Raw genomic sequence first — 6000 nt, 5'->3', positions numbered from 1 at the left:
TGGTGTCATATCTTAGAAATGACTACAAAACAGAAGGTCACCAAGATTTACCCCCATGTTTCCTTCCAAGAGTTTTATAGTCTTAGCTCTTCTATTTGGTCTTTGATCCATTTTGAGTTAATTTTGTACATGCTATGAGATGGGGGTCCAACTTCATTCTTTTGCATGTGGATATCTGTCTAGTTATCCCAGAACCATTTGTTGAAAATACTATTCTTTCCCCCATTGAATTGTCTTAGCACTCCTGTCAAAAATCAACTGACCCCAAATGTGAGGGATTATTTCTAGACTCTCAATTCCTTCCATTGATCTATGTCTGTCCTTCTGCCAGTACCACAATGTCTTGCTTACTGTTGCTTTGTGGTAAGTTGTAAAACCAGGAACTATAGGTCCTCTAACTTTGTTCTCTTTCGAGATTGTTTTGGTGCATATATTTTTTGATTTATAGCATATTTCATTTTTATTCACATATTCTTTTTATAGCTGATTTTGAAACAAAATCCTAGTGGTAAGTCCGTATAAAAGCTGCCTTTTCCTCTCTGTGGAGGAGTCCTGTCATCCGCTTCTTCGGGTTGATGTTTGTCAAGGTCTTCTTACTGGAACTGACGGAAGCAGCTCCCAAACAAAGCCCGTCTGTGAAGGCGGCGGTCCTTCCTTCTTCCTCAGAGTTTCTTCTCAGACCAGGTCTCGTGTCTTTGCATTGTTTTTTTAAACTCTTGAGAATTTTAGGACAATTGCTCTATCTCTGATCGTTTCAGTTGAATTGCTCAAACTGAAACTGAGTGAATGCCTTAATAATAGGCTTTTTTTGGTGTATTTTTAAAATATGTGTATATAAAACATGCACACAGAGATAAGCACATCATAATGGCACAGGTGTGTACACATAGTTTAATTTATGAAAATAATATTGTGATAGATATAGACATATAAAGATAGAGATAGACGTATATCTTACTTTTTTCCACATAAAGTTCCAGATACAACTCCCCTCATAGTTGACAAAATGTAAACTTGATTCTACTCCCCCACCAGGCAGAGTATACATTATAATCTACAAACAAACAAAAAACTCTCCCTCTTCAGGCATTAGGCTATCTCTGTTGACTATTTCCGTGTCTTGAGGAGCACAGTTTCCCTGGTGCCACCATGCTGGCTGTGCCACAACCCCAGAGACCAGTGGCCAGCCATTGCCTGGCACCATCTATGACTCAGCTAACATTCTGAGAGCTAGTAATGCATGGTGAGTGGGCTTACCTGGAATGAGAGACTGATTTATTTTCTTAACTAAATTTTAAACTGTCCAATGTATAAATCAAAATTATCCGTTTTGAAAAATAGCAAAAACAGACTTCCAAAAAACTGACAAGAGACTGAAAACAGCAGGTAACATTCCGCTAATATAAAAATTGTGGTGTGTGGAGAGGACCCCTATGTCTACTTTGAACAGACTTTGTAACAATCTCCATTGTATCCTCAGCAAATGTAAGTGACCATGGCTATTTAGGTAAAAGTGACAGAAAACTGACACGACAGACAAGTCCAAATAAGATGCTATCTATGCACAAAATAAATTCTTTGTTTTATACCACTTTTGAATACCCTCTTAGTATTTTGAAAATTAATTGAGGTATTCAGTTTTTATTAGTAGAGCACTGCTTTTTCTACACTCTCCTCAGATGAATATCGACCAAATATTTCAATAATATCTGTTGGAAAGGTGCTGATCATTAGCCTGCCTGTGGTGGGTGGTAGAGGGGCAGGTCCCATAAATCTCAGTCCAGGACAACTTTCAGCAAAACAAATTTTTTATCTCCCACCAGAGGAACTGACAAAGGGTTGGAAGAAAGGTTCGATGGGGAAGCCATGTGAACATGAGCAGAGATTTTCAGAAGGTGGCCACTATGGCGTGTCACAGGATAGCAGTCGTTGCTAGCACAAGTAGCAGGTTTACGGAAAGGACCAACAAGGGCACATGGTCAGGGTTCTCTCACAGCAGGTTCATTGTGAGGCTTGAATTACGAAGCACCCCATGGGTTTCACTGTGGACAAAGGGGGACACAGGCCAGCTGGGATTTCTGAGCATGAAAATGCATGGATGGAGGGGCTTCCTTACTTGACCTGTCAGAAGAGTACAAGGCACCAGACATTAATATTTGAAAGGAAATGTTATATTACAGGGATAATACACATTCTTGGGAACAAAAGTTCTGTGTATCTAGGGGTCAGGAGTAAATCCTGAGCTTCTAAACGATGAACCCCTGAGGAACAGAACTGGATTTAGACATTTAGAATCCCAAAACATAGCAACAACAACAACTTACACTAACTTCAGGGAAAACAACAGTTGTTTTCCACGGATTAACTGTGAATAGGGGTCATAATGAAAACACTCAGTTCTTAGATAACCCAGATTACAATTTGACTCCGCTGGGAGGATGGGGCACTTAGGATGAGGGTGGAGGAAAGAACCCGGACTAGATCCTCTTCAGTTCTGGTGGGAAGACAACAGAGGAGGCCCAAGATGAAATAATGGAGAAGTGGCAAAACAGCACGCCGAAGGACATGTGAAGATAAACAGAAAACAAGCCGTTAAGAGAAGTGATGGTGGCTGCCTCGGAGAAAGCGGGACAGTGGAAAGGAGGGTGTTTTTCACAACAAAACTTGTGGAACTGCTTGAGTCTTTAAACTATTTTTATTGATAAAACTAAAAGAAAAAAAAGGAGGAGGAAGATGAGGAGAAGGGGCGAGAAGCTGGGGAATAATCAAACTCTAAACTCTGATAGAGAAGATGGAAATGGGGGAAAAATGGGAGAGAATTGAAAGAAGTTTCTTCGGAAAATTGGAAAACACTTAGTGCCTGAATGTGGAGGAGAGGGACTGAGAGGGTTGAAATCTCTAGCCAATTTACTGTGAGAGTAGTGTGCACTTAGAGAAAAACCAGCTAGCGTTATATTGTGCATATCGTCCTCCTCACACAATTAACACGTTACTGTACACTACGTTGTTTTCTAATTATGTATCTGTAGAATTTAGCACTTTTTTTATACAGGGCTGTCATTTCCACAAACTGCTTCATGTTCATATCATCCTTTTAACTACACCATAAACTTTTTTGCTTTAAGCCACTTTCAAATGCCTTCCTGGATCCGTGTAGCTGGGGATATAATTGATTCTCCATAAACAGTCCATGGTTAATTGATGATGTTAGGTGGAAAAAGCAGGCTTTAAATGTTGATGGCAGATAAGTGAGAAGAAATACAAATCTATAATTCCTAAAGTTACTTTATTTATAAGTACTTTATATATGTTATTTTATATAGAAGTATAACTAACATTTATATACTACGTTCTGTGTTCCAGACACTATTTTAAGCGCTGTACACATTTTAACTCATTCACTCCCCTCACTGACCCCACACAGGAGGTAGTACCATTATCTTCATTTTACAGATGAGGAAACCAATGCACGTGGAGATTAAGTAATTTGTTCAAGGTTACATGGGTACTAAGTTGTGGAGTCAATTTCAAACCCAGGCAGGCAGTCTTGCTCCAAACTTTGCATTCACATATATGTGTCCCATGTTCATACCAACATGATATGACACTATTATGTGATATAGATAATTAGAGAATAGCACAGCATATCATAATGTACAGTGTGATTCAGAGAGAGAACATAAAAGGGACCAGAGAAGAGAGCAGCCCTTATGAATGGAAATGATTGGAAAAGAATTTCCTCAGGAGAGAGGCTATGAGCATGTCAGTTTGCTATAAGTCAGTTTACCAAATGATTAATTTGCCGAAGGACAAATTTGCTGAAATTTGTCAGAAAATTTATCACAGCTGTGTTACCACAAGAGCCATCCACGTGGTCAGGGGCAAAACGGGACAGCGGTATCTAAATTGTGAGATTGATAGCCAAAATTGATAGTCATTTGATAAGTCTAACAAATTTCTAGCTATGGGATCGTAGCAAAGCTTTAAGGAAACTAGGGGAAGTGGGAATAGTAAGTCCCCAGTAAGGCAATGAATTGATGAGTCAGTGAACAGACCATTTGTGGATCCTTTGTGATTTTTGGTGAAGTAGCTTGTGGCAAATTCACTGTCAATGAATTGATTTTTGCTGCACGGTCCTGAGTTAACATCTAGAAGCAGAATGTATAAACATGGGCTAGGTTCTACCCTCCCCAACCCAATGATCTTGAATGCTTTTCTATTGCAACTTTGGTATGGAAGACACTTTACAGCGTGGCTACACACGCACACACACACACAAAACAAAAGACTCACATTGCCCTTCCTTTGGGCAATGGACTCATATTTTCTATCCTACTTCTTTTTCTTTTTTTTGGTAAGTACTAATTTCAACCCAATAACATGATTTCTTAAGCATTCAATTGGTTATGACCCACAGTTTAGAAAATCTTGTAGCAGAAAACCTGTTGTAACTTTGAATATGTACTACAAGGCTAATAGTCCTATAGAACCAAACTAACATGTTTAATACCATTTTGGAGAAAATAATGGATATAATTCCAACTTTGTGTTCCAGATACAATTCTCCACTGCAATGGAACAGGGAACATTCCATCTACTCTACAGGCTGCTGTGGGACTGTAGGGAGATCTCGCAGCTCCAAATCGCTGGGATGGCTACCGGGGCCTGATGGGTTGCTGAGGAGCTAGTTAAGGGGCTTTGATCATCAGATGCCTCATAATGAGCCCTTCCTTTTCCTCTACCAAAGCTCCCTGTTTCCACCTCTTTCCACTGCTAGAACTGCCCATAGGAATTGCTCTTACCCTTGTTCCACTAATAAACCAAACACCATCTTAAGCTTTTCACTTCCTCTCCTGTCCTGGAATCAAGTCACCAACCCTTTGAGGTTCCCCCAGAGGGAATAGTGCTGGTACTAAGAAGGTGAGATGAGGCGGAAATTTTGTGCTGAATTTGCATCGTGCCTTTCTTTTTCCCTTGGGCCCAGTAGGAAAGGGCAGAACTGCACGTAGATTCTTGTGGTGAGTGTCCAAGTACAGTAATGTTGATTCATCATCATTTCAAAAGAAAATCAGACTTGGGCTGTCCTGACTGGGCTTTCATGTCGTCTGGCTAAATCCATGATTTTATGATATTATTTCTAATTCAGTGACATATAAATATTAGAGGGAAAAGTGACAGAAACATACACCATGTGTTATTGTATAATATCTCTTCATTTCGCCATGCATTTAAACAAATTAGATGCTGATTATATTTCAAGTGTAAATTGCTGAGGGCCTAGTCTGCCCTTTTGAGTTGAATTAAATTTTTAATTGCTTGGCAAAGGGAAGCACTTCAGGAAGGAGAGGTGACATTTCACCCAAAAACTTTTCTAAAGTCAAGAGTTGAAGAACAATGATATTTTCATCCACTATTGTTTACTACTGACCAGCCAATGCTTTTTTATGAACAAGTTTTGCTCAGTTTTAACCATCTCCAATGGACCGGTATCAGTCCTACAGGATGCTAATAGAAAAGATTAGAGTCAAAGACGAAAAACAAGTAAACTCCCACCTGTTTTCAGTATTTGCAAATTTCTGAGATTATACCCTTCGCAGCTGGAGCTTGCCATATTGGAGTCAGCCCAAAACTTAATTTAGGGAGAAAGTTTGATTAGCATTCCTTCCGTTCTGAGGCCTTTAATAAAGCAAACTGTTTTCTTGGCACCTTTGTTAGATTTTTTTTTCTTCCTTATCCATGTAAGTATTTTAGAAGGAGAAGAAAGAGCCAAACTTTGAAACAAACTTACTGAGAAGGTGAATGTGAAGTACTCAGTTTGCGAAACTGAGAAAATACAAAACTGAGAGTGTTATATCAGTATTTGAGTATCCTGAATGCCTACTGCGCATGTTGGTTAATCCTAGTGAAATGTGTAAGAATCTGTCATGAAATTCCAGTCCCACATTCTCTAACTCAGCGAGTTAGAGCACAATGCTAATGCGGTGACAGGGCAGGCATGAT

The sequence above is a fragment of the Equus quagga genome, chromosome 9 (genome assembly GCF_021613505.1).
Source record: "Equus quagga isolate Etosha38 chromosome 9, UCLA_HA_Equagga_1.0, whole genome shotgun sequence".
Taxonomy (NCBI): domain Eukaryota; kingdom Metazoa; phylum Chordata; class Mammalia; order Perissodactyla; family Equidae; genus Equus; species Equus quagga.
The sequence above is the reverse complement of the archived record's forward strand: the minus strand, read 5'-3'. Positions refer to the sequence as shown.